The sequence below is a fragment of the Camellia sinensis genome, chromosome 8, assembly GCF_055761805.1.
Source record: "Camellia sinensis isolate YWXY chromosome 8, ASM5576180v1, whole genome shotgun sequence".
Taxonomy (NCBI): domain Eukaryota; kingdom Viridiplantae; phylum Streptophyta; class Magnoliopsida; order Ericales; family Theaceae; genus Camellia; species Camellia sinensis.
In genome coordinates this window covers 67894108-67906545 of record NC_138968.1, presented here as the reverse complement: position 1 = coordinate 67906545, position 12438 = coordinate 67894108, and positions in this window count along the sequence as shown.

Below are 12438 nucleotides of genomic sequence, written 5' to 3'. Positions count from 1 at the left end.
GAGTTGTTCGCTCGAGCGAGAGGTAGTGTTTGGTTTGGACCTGTAGCTGTGCATTCTTGGCTCGAGCGAGCTTTTCTTCGCTCGAGCGAGTTGGTTCATCCTTTGCTCGAGCTATAGTTCCTTCGCTCGAGCGTGTGTCTGGGTTCAGACCTGAGGGTTTGAGTTCTTCGCTCGACCGAGCTTTCTTTCGCTCGAGCGAGATTTGAGTTGTTGGCTCGAGTAAGGCTTCTTTGGCTCGACCGTAGTTTCTCTGTGTCTGGTCGCTCGAGCGACCAAGTCTTCGCTCGAGCGAGCCTGTCCAGTTTATATACACAGCAGTGGGATTTGATCAGTCTTTTTCATTTTCTTTTGATTCCAAACCCTAGGTCCGACTTCTCTCTCTCCCTACTCACCTTCTTTCTTAGATTTGATCCACTTAGGGTGTGTTTCTACCCTAGATCCTTCATTAAAAAGATAGAGTGAGGCAAGGGCTACCATTTAATCTGAGCATTTGGCGATTTGGAGCACTTTGGTATTTGGGCACTCATCTCTTTCTTCACCTTTTGGGTTGTTTTCTTTGAGGTAGGGATTTCCTACTCCATTTTATAGGTTATGTTCTAAGTTTTGGTATTTTAATATGTTGGGAATACTTTGGTAAATTTTGGGAAAAACCTTAGTTGAATTATTGAATTGATTTGTATAAGTAATTCATGGAATTGGGAAAAGATGGTTAAATTCATGGAATTGGGGAATTCATTGATTAAATGGCATAATTGGATAATTTGAATCATTTGTCTATTGAATTGTGGACATAGTTATTTTCAGTTTAGAAATAACTGTTTTGGGCTATCGGTGGAGGATAGTCATGATTGTTGTAGACATTGCATGTGAATTAGGAATAACTGGAACTAATCACATTGGTTAAGTCATTAATTTTGACTGTGGCATTGATACAGAAAATACGTGTATTGATTGAGCATTGCATTTGCATACATTGTTTGTGTGTGGGAGGAGATAGGGGATGTACTCCACGGTTTAGGGGAAGATAGGGGATGGACCTCTAAACCGGATTTTGTTTGGGAGGAGATAGGGGATGGACTCTATTAGCATCACTTTTATGTGTGCTTATTTATATAGAAGTGTTTTATTGATACAGCACTAAAATGTGTATCAATCTGGAAGTATGAAGTGTTTGATTTGAGCTTGAGTCTCATTTGTTTGTTCATATTGGAAGGATGTGAATATGATATATGTGATTCACTGTTGTAAGTTTGGCCAGGTTCTGAGCCATGTTGATAAAATTGGAAAGTAAAACGTATCTTAGACAATAGTGTCATGAGACTGTAAAATAAAGTAATTGATTATCTTGGTTAACCATCTGTTGAATGCTATTGCTTTATTCATTGCTTATATGTGGTTTAGTATATTTCTACTGGGCTGTGGCTCACCCTTTATGGGAACATCATTTTGAGGTTCAGGTGATAAACTACCTCCAAGGAATTAGCTTGGGAGGGTTTGGCTTCTGGATTGAAGAAGACTACTTTTAGTTAACTGTCTTAAATTATTAGTACATGTAAACATTCAAGCCTAGGGCTTTTCTTGTATTGAGTTAGAACTCATATTTTTGTATCCAAGTGTTGGCTTGGAAAGATGTAAGCCTGTAGGGCATTTTATTCGATGATACATGTAATGCGTTATTTTGTAATACTCTGATGAATGAATTAATAGATTGTCTTCTTTAAATAATGAATGTCAATGATATATATAATGGGTAAATTTTGAGGGCGTTACAATTTTGATTGTTTTGCTCTTAGAGAATAGAAAGGAAAAGTCAAACAGATCTTTTCCATTCCATTAGCTTTTTCATAAGGTAAAGGGAAACTGTTGGTGGAGATTGACATAATAATTATTTTTGTGCTTATCCTTTTATTGACAATGCTTTCCTTTCCAGATTTTGAAATTGAATTTGCAGTGTTCTTCTGCAGCAATCCTGGATTGCGTTAATTGGATTTGATTGCATGATTGAAGAAGGTTAAAGGGTGAAAGTTTGCCTACGAAGAAAAAAAATAAAGTTTTTTTGTAGGGATTTTCTAGACCGTTTTTGTGATGGATTCGTGTACTGAAAATATGGGTTGTGACTGCATAACTGGTCTGGAGTGCATACTAAGTATTATCAGAGCCCTTAGGATGGGGTCCTGATTGTCATTCGATAGCAGGAGCCCTTTCCCAAATTCCCAGAGGGAGATTAGGAAGAAGAAGAGCTCAAACAAGAGACCCAGGTCTCGTAATTCTTCCTTTGATTGCAGAAGGGAAGAACAGTTGTATAGGATTTCGGGGCGAACGTTCTTCAATGGGTCCACTGAAGTTGCTTCACTCTTTGGTACCCAAATCAATCTTCTGTTAACTAATAGAGATTAAGATGGACGGGGGGATCAGATTGAAACACAAGTGAAAGGATACGGTATAAATTGTCGAAATTGAAAACCTAGGGTTTAAATGGAAAAATGAGCGAAACCTTGGGGTTTTTTTGTAATTAAACCAAAAAAATTTTAAATTCAATTTATCGCCCCAGTGTCCATAAAATTATATAATTATGATTATTGAATTAATATAGTTTTTTGTGTGCATGATCTACACATCAAATCTAACCAAAATAAACAATTCAAATCATCAAAACTCACAACATGGTGGCCCCACGAACCCTAACAACAACCTCCAGTTCACCCAAACCAAACTCTGCATTCATTTGGGATGTGAGTTAATTTTTTGGCTATTTTAGCCTGGGGCTAAAAAGCTTTGTTTGTGGTGGGTTTTTTTTGGCTTTTTTAACTTCAGTGAGAGAAAAAATGAAATGATTATGATTTGAATGTGACATTTTGTCTTATTGACTTTTTAGCCTATTTTGTCTTTTTGTGGCTATTATAGCCCAAATAACCTATGCTAAACATAGCCACAGTCTTCCTCTTAAAAAAATAAAAATATATACTCTAGACCTATTTGGGATTTTTTTTGGCCTTCTTTTTGTGTGTGTGTGTGTGTGCGCGTGTGCGCACGCGCGAAATAGGCAATAAAAACAAAAAAATGCTAAAATAGTAAATAAAACAAAATGTCGCATTTTACCCATCAATTAATTACTTTTTTTCTCTCACAACCATTTATTCAACTACAACTAAAATAGCCAAATCATCCAAAACACAACTTTTTTCCATCTTGTAAAATAGTCAAAAAGTCAACTAAAATAGCCAAGTTCCCAAATAGGGACAAGGGGATACCAGTGTGCCTTGAAGGCACAACATACTATTTGCCTCCTGTGGGGGCCAATACTGGGCCTATGTCGATAATTCAAATTATTCATATTTTAAAGTTCGTCAAGTAAATCATTCATAAAAAAAATCAAGTCAATTGGACGTTTGTAACCACATAATAATATTACATTTGTTTTGAAAAAAAAAATGATAAACATGATTTTTATAATAAATTATAAATTTTTAAGGTCTTGATCATGTGGTAACGTATGTCTAATTAATTTGATTTTTTGTATGAATATTTCGCTCAACAAATTTTATAGTATAAACAATTCAAATTATCAAAATAATACGGGTGTAGTAACCGGCTCTACCTTGAAGCAGTACTCCTTTACCCCCAAACGGGCTATCAATATCGATATATGGCGCTTCAAGTTTGCTACAATAATTTTGTCTTTTGTTTTTTGTTTTCTTTTTTTATTTTCTTTTTTGACCTTTGACTTTACTTGGCCGAATTGGTTTGGACGTGGTTGTTTTGGGAAATTATGCAGTCTTGGTGAGTATTTTAATTTCTACAGGCTAAGGCTATGGATATTTTAATGTCTACATGTTATATACATATATATAATATGTATGAATATATTTTTTAAAATTGAAATCATTATAAGGTAGATTTTAATCAAATTACAAAAATAATATAATAATAATATATTTTTTTTAGATCGAAAAAAAAAATCTTCATTGCAAAATAAATAAAAAAATAAGGATTAATCTCGTACACCCATAGTAAAAGATCTTATAAAAAGATAACAAACTTTCATGAGAAGAAGAATCCTAACCTCCATATACGAGGAGAAAAAATCCACACAAATGAGGGACATAAACTCCTCACAAGGAGGATTATTACTGCAAACAAAAGTTGTCAAACGCATCCAAAACTCTATTACACCGCAACCTTTAATTTGAAATCTGAAAACCCCACTTCTGCTGGTCAAGATGGAACATTGAAGTTGAAGTGGTTGTCTAGCGTGAAACGAAGCGTTAAACAGGCCTATTTTAGGAAGTGAGTTAAAAGCCTCTCTCACAAAAAAACCAAAAAAATTCAAAAAACAGCTTTTTAACCATCTTCCCAAAACATCCCACAACATTAGTTTTCGAATTATGAGAAGACCTGAAACCAGATCTTAAAGTTGTGGGCGCGAGGGTGAAAATTTGGCGCAAGCCAAACATCAGATTTGGAAGATCGAAAAGAAGGAGAGGCGACACCAACACCGGTGCCTAGAAGCATATTCGAAGGAGATAAAGCAGATCTAGTGAGGGTGGATCCATGGAAGTGACAGATTTGGTAGCGACACCGAAAAGGATTGGAAGGACAAGTTTCCAATATTATTAAGCAAAAAGACAAAGAGAAGACAAAAAATGGGTGGAAGGAAGAGAGAGGAGGCCGGCGACCGAAACCCCTTCCTACCGCCGGCAACACACCCAGCAGAAGGCTTAAGGAGGGCAGATTAGAGAGCAACTACAATTACAAGTTACAATTCGAGTTGTTGAGATTCCTCATTTGTATTTTATTTTATAATGATATTATTTGAAAGTTACAAGACTTGCGATAACAATTTTTTTATGTAAATGTAATCATTTCTTATGAGATGATAAATAATTGTTGGTAAATTAAATCATTTATAGTAATGAAAAAGATTAAAAATTGAGACACACCAAAATATCAAGAAAAATAAGTTCTTAGTTTAGATTCTAACTCTTATATAATTGAGCACGCATTTAAAATAAATTTGGATTACACATTTTTATAGCATTACTGATAAATACAAAAAATTCATAGATGAAAATATAATTTTATTAATTATATGGAAAATTACAAAAATATTCTTTTAATTTTATTTAAAATATAATTTATCTCGTATCATTTTAAAAATTACATTTCATTCTTTGAAATTTTTAATTTCACAATAAATGATCATTTTTTATCAATATATTATTAAATTAATTAATAATTTTTAATTATTTTAAAAATCCATTTTGATTAATAATTTAATTAATTTTATCAATATATAAGAGAGCGGTTAAAAATTTTATTTTTTCATAAATTGTGTTAAATAAAGTTTTTTGATAAAGCGATATTTATATTTATATATAATATGAATTAATGTAAACTTTTCATTTAAAAATAAAATATTTATAAAAATGATATGACACATTATTTTTGAAATATTTTCTGCATATATATATATGTATATATTATAATTAAATGCTAACTACCAAGACTTGAAAAAAAAAACACACACACACACACACACACACAAAAAGTGTGTGTGATGCACATTCATTTCTAATATGAGTCCTACCATAATGAAAAATAAATACAAATAAAACAACATTTTTCTTCAATATTTTTGTAAATATTTTTTTTTTTTCTAAATTTTTGATCCTTAGTATTACTAAATTGTCTCTAAGACTGCAAATTTTCTTATTTCACTTGTAGTTTATTTTGGTGCATCTCATGTACAACTTATATCTTCTCTTGTTCCCTTTTTCGTTTTTACAAATTTAAAAAATTACTGGTCTACTAAATAAAATGAAAGAAAAAGAAGATGGACAGGTAAATATGTGGAGAGAGAACTACACATGAGTATCTTATTCATAATAAAAGCATACACGACCAAATTAGCTCAACATTGCTAAAACTATGTGAGTAATTTTATTTTATTTTTAAAAAAAATCAGACCAACTCTAAAAAATAATATGTGATACACTTTTCGTTGGTTTGAATAAAAAAATTCATTGTAACAATTTAGTCCAAAATCACATAGAGACTATCTTGGCTTACAAAATTTGTTTGTGCTGTCCATTTTTAAAAATTCTATCTATTTATTTATTTTTTGGATTCAATTCGATTTTACTTTTTCATAATTGTTGAATTATGTATTGAAAATTATCCATTACAATCATATAATGGAGACCATTCCAATCCCAGAAAAACAACTCTCACACATAAGAAAGAGTTGTGTATGATTTTGTGATTAAATTTTATAGAGTCAAAATTAAGGGATGCTAATTAGAGCCAAAATGCACCTAAAATGACATGCACCTACAATGCGTGTATGGGATCAAGTTGACAAAGCACTTAACATATAATTGTAAGTAAATTAAAAAAATGCTCTATTAATTTCCTGTTCATTTAGAAATTTAAATTATTAATAAAATGTTAACATAAGAAAAATAACATAAATGATACTAGATAGATGTTCGATATTTTTTTTTTAAAATCAAGAAAAAATATTTTATTAATAATAATAAAATATTACAAAAGAGAAGGTACATATGGATCACAATATCTAACTTTATTTTTGACAAACAAGTGCCAATCCTACCACACTCATCACACCCAAACTCCTCACTTTCTTTTTAATCTTTTGAAAAACTAGAAACAATAAGGATAAATTATACAAACAGTCTCTATAATTTACACAATATGTTAATTTGATCCATGTTGTTTCAATTTATTCGATTTTGCTCTTTAATTTAACAGATTATATCATTTTAGTCTAATAAATAACGATTGCTAGTTTGGTGGACGGAAAGTCTACACAATGTGTGAATTTGGTCATTGTAGTTTTAATTCGCTTGATTTTGAAAACGACCAAATTGACGCATTGTGTAAACTATAGGGATCAAATTGACATATAGTTTGACTTTTCGTCCACCAAGCTTAACAACCGTTATTTATTGGACTAAAATGACACAATCCGTTAAATTAACGGGCAACATTGAGCAAATTAAAATAGCATTGACTAAATTAACATATCGTGTAAACTACCGGGACTATTTATATAATTCACCCAAACAATAATTTATGAATAGGGCAAGCTTAGAACAGATTGCTATCTGCCAAAAATTAGAAATGAGGTCATCGAGTGAATAAAAACCCCTAATGAATTGAACTTCACCCACAAAGCTATTCTAACTTTCTTAAGTTTGCACAAAGCCACTATATTTGGTTGAGTGTTTTTAAAGACGCGCCTAGATTTAAACCAAAAAGAAAAGAAAAAAAAAAAAGCACACTTGCATCTTATTCAGACAAGTTCCCTGTAGCGTCCTAGGAGAAGACAAGGCAGGAGTTGGGAGATGCAATTATTGTTACATTTTTTTATTTTTTTTTTATCAGCGAAATAGAATCTTTATTAATGAAGAAAATTTACATTTCAAATGTGATTACATCAATAAAGAGGAAAGAAGCAAGAAAGAAATAAAGGAATAAAGCACAATGTTTTTGAGGAGCCAACACTAGCTAGACAAAACAGAGGAACCAGCACCCAAAATTCAAGGTAGCACACAAACACTAGCTTTTATTGTTACATGAACTTAATTCTTAATAAAAACATGTTGTTGCAGGTCCCTCCTTGAGTATTTCTCTTAGCTGGAAGGAAAAACCTGCAGAACCGGGATGCGGTTAGGGCCTTCAAACTCCACAGAGTATTTTTTGCGAATGGGAGTGTAATAAAACCTCACCGTTTTGTTAGAAATGGTTATAAAATTCTGGGTAAAACCAGAATTTTTCCTAAGTTTGGTCTATTTTTTAGGTAGGCCCCGTGCGTCGATTTTCACGGGTCAAAGTGGTAACGCGTTCTATGCCACGTTGTTATTCGCGTGGTATATTTGGTTGCTCAAAACCATTACCGAGTGAATGGAAAATTGAAGCCAAAGTGTGCTCCATGGAAATGGAGTTTTGGTGGAAATTCCTTAAGGTTGTAAAATGGCTTGTCCCACATTAATTTGGTGGAAAGTTTTGACTGGGTTTATAAGGCATGGGTTTGGTACTTGGGGTGTGCCCCAAGGGGTACCCAAGTGTTTTAGAGGGAGAGGTTATGGGCAAAATGGGCTAGACCCATTGGACCCAAAAATCACCACACACGCGCGCACCGCCACCGCCGTCCGTCCGGTGGGCTAGGCCTGGGCTTGGGCGCGGGTGCGTGGTTGGTTTGGGCTTGTTCGGCCCAATACTAATCTTTTTGGGCCAAAAACATTTGAATTTAATTTTATTTTTGGTAAAATAAAATCCAGAATTCAAATTAAACCGGAAATAAACTGGTCCAGTTTTACTGTACACCCAAACAGGGCCCTTCCCGTTTTTGTTATCTGTTTGAATTGTGAATCCAATATATTCAAATCTGTTTAAATTCAAAACCAAACAGGTTCCATACTTGTTCAAATAGGTTTGCACCCGTTTAATTCAAAATCTGCAGCCACCAATCCATCTATAAATAGGACAGCCCTCATTTGGATTTTGTAACTAATAATTTCGTCCTTCATAATTCTACAAATATTCTTTTCATATTGCTGCATTATTTTCTTCTGTGAGAGAGTATAAACACTTAGTGTGTTCGTTAGGCAAACAATTTGTAGTGCTGCTATTGTTTGTAGTGGATCATTTTATCCTAGGAGATAGACGTCCAAATTCTGAAAGCACCGTGGAGAGGACGAATTTGTCTTAAGGACACAGTGTCAAACACTAGACTTGATCAGATAATTATTCAAAGAAATTAATCAAGTAAGTTGTTTAATTTATTATTCTGTTTTATTTATTTATTTAAATCAGATTTTAATTTTGTTTTTGTAACAAAATAAAATCTGTTTTTATTTATTTTGTTTTATTTCTAGTTTGACTTTTGTAATCAAACAAATTCTCTCATTTCCTTTATTTCTTTATATTCTAGTTGTTGTTTAGTACACAATAGAATTTAATCAACTTAAATACAGTAAAGATTGTCCAACAATTTTAAGACAAATTTCTCGTTTTTAGTGTCTTCATTGTATTTAATTTTCTGTGTTTTCAAAGTAATATTCTGGTTGGAAAATACAAATAGTATTGATAAACTATTTGACGGATAGTAGTAATATACTGTCTATTTTCTTTGACAACTTGTCACGCCCCCAAACCGCCCCTAGTAGTTTGGTGCCGTGATGGCCAGTAATCCGTAATTACCGTAGGCCAACTTTCAAAATCACACACAATCAGAGTATAAAATATGGGGCTTACAAGTGCGGAAGCAATATATATACATATACAGAATCTAAATAGTCCATTAGAGCCGTGCATAAGTCCGATGAAATGACATACATCCTTATAAAGTCTTACAACTTAAATACAATAAGGAAATGAGATACAAAACACATCTTGACCAAAAGGCTTCTCAAGCCGACATATACAAGTACAATTGAAAAATAAGCCGAGAAGCATGATCTTCAAGATGGTGCAAAAATGCTAATCCAAAACATGTCGGCAATGCACCCAAAACACATCGGCAATGCACCCAAAACACATCGGCAATCACGTCTAGGCCTCAATGCCTTCTTGTTCATCACCTACATATATATATAGAGAGGGTGAGCTTGGATACTCAGTGAATGATATTAGAAATAAAGGTTTTGCATGATTGATATCCAAGATTTCTTTCAAAACAATACATAGCATACTTTACAGTCAAGGGGAAAATCAAGTTTATTGCCAGCCTTTCAAGTTCTTTGGATGTTATTACATCTACTTAATACAAGAGGGTGATGACAATACCAAGACAAGAGTGCAGTTGCATTATAGTCCCCTGCAGCTAAGGACTTTCAAAACAAGAGTGCAGTTGCATTATAGTCCCCTGCAACTAAGGACTTTCAAGACAAGAGTGCAGTTGCATTATAGTCCCCTGCAACTAAGGACTTTCAAGACAAGAGTGCAGTTGCATTATAGTCCCCTGCAACTAAGGACTTTCAAGACATGTCATCAAAACAAGATAGCATTTAATATACAAGTAGGGATAGTCATTCATGCTAGATCAAATACTTTTCAAAACAAGGCAAGGCGAGATTTATGAAAGCAAGTGTAACATAGCTTTATTAGAAATACCACTCACATAGTTTCTTCACACGTCGGGGTCGAGACAAGCCCAAGTCCTACAAACACATGGCAAAGCCTATTGAATGCACTTTCAACAAGTTTCGTATGTTCACAAATGGTTTCGGAAAACATGCTGGGCACCAACCAGGTCTAGGCCGAGGTTCCACACCTCCTCGCCGAGGTGTGTTCCCGAGGGCCACATGCAAGGAAAAGAGGTCAGGAACCCTGGGTTTCCCTCTGCTCTTGAGAAACATGAGTGTGAAAACATGAAAAATGTGAATGCTCAATCATAATCTGCCATCGCAAATCTGGGATCTTCATGCTATGAGTTCGAAAACATGGACCTGGGTACCCATAGTTGAAAATCATGCAAGGACAAACACAAAACATGAGTCTAGGCAAAAAGCTTTCGGATCAAAACATGACTTTTCTTGAAGAACACATGAATGTCATTTTCTCTTTCTAAAATCAAGCTTCAAAACGATGCATGGCTTACAAATCATATCCGATCATGCAATGTAATAACATGAATATAGAGAACATCATGAGCAGATCAAGAATCTAACCTTAGAACATGGATCCAACGGTTCGATCTCTAGGAATCAAGCTTGAAGATCTACTTCCTCACTCTAAAACTCCTTCTTCCTCCTAGAGCTTCTCTCTCTACAAGGCAAGTTTATGATACCAAATAATAGTTTTCTATACCCGGTTCTGGGGTTAACCCTCTGTTGAGACACGTGGCGGCGACTGGCTGGGTTCTACCTGAAAAGGTGGCTGACAGGCCAGACAAAGCATGGTGGAAGGGTGTTCAACAAGCAAAGCGGTATGGGCTCTCTGACGGGCTATGACATCGGCTAACAGCAAGGCGTATCTAACAAGCTACACGGAATGGCACTCCGGCAAGGGATGACATCGGCTAGCAAAGGACTTCGGCAACTAAGGTGACAATGGCTTCGGCTAGGAAGGACAACACTTGACTAAGCTGTGCCACATCTTGGCCTAGATGCGCCACACCTCGGCCTAGGTCATACCACTTCCAGGACGAGATCACTTGGGTGCAAGGTAACATCTCGGCTAATGTGTCAAGACGAGAACGGAAGTCAACAAGGGGTTCCAAGATACTACTACTAGACTAAGGATGACCTCGGCTCGGAATAACGTCGGCTAGTATAACTCAGGCAAGGCGTGACCTAAGTTTCACATCAAGGGAGGAACAAGACAAGCATACTACACTTAGACAAATCACAAGGCTTCAAATCAAGACATGGATCACATAAGCTCAAACGAAACAAATCACAACATACACATGCAAGCTAAACAAGTCATAATCATACCGATGCTCGTGAACATGATGAGGACATAAAATGTGGGTTCCTACACAACTAGTAGTAATATACTGTTGTCATTAACAATTGCAGAATATTATTTGGTATTACAGAAAATTATTTTGGTATTTTATTTTTCTAAGTTTTAGTAACAAGGAAAATAAAATTATTTGGTGTTATAATTTATTTTCTGGTTTTAGTAACTAGAAAATTAATTTGTGGTTTGTTTTTCTGATTTTTGTAATCAGATATTATGTGGGTATTTTATTTTCTGGTTTTAGTAACTAGAAAATTAATTTTGTTAATTTATCATAGTTTATCGTAAGTATACATGGAAGTATTTGATTCTGGAGTTAAATATTAGTTTTACAAACTAATTTCATTTTTATTACGAAGAAACCTTTGTGGCAAGTTTATTTTCTTTATTGGTTTACTGATTCATTCTTTAATTTCTGTTTATGGATCCGTAGTCGTGAATAGTTTCTGCACATGAGTCGGAAAATATATATATATATATATATATATTCACAAGAACATTTTAATGTGTGTATAATTAGTTTATTTATGTACAAATCAAACTGATTAAATGAATGTATGTTTTGTCATGGGTTGAGAATCTTTTTATTTCATGATGCAAGTTATGAGATCGTGCATGATTAATTTATTTTGTTGATTCATTATTTTTAGTTGATGCGTTTGATATGCATGTATCGATATCAACTCTAGTTATTTCTTAAAAAAAAAAAAAATCATGTGATTTGGAATGATAAATTAATATGTTGACTTTGTACATAAGCAGATTAATTTGAGTATTTCTAAACAATTTTGAATGGGTGTTTAAACACCAGAGAAATTTAAACATGAAGATGTATGTAGTTATATCGTTCTATTTAATTGGAAGTAAATTTAAGAAATCTTTTATGTTGTTTATTAGTTTGTTTCGAATTTGTGACATGAGATGTCGTTAATTATTATTTTACTTGCG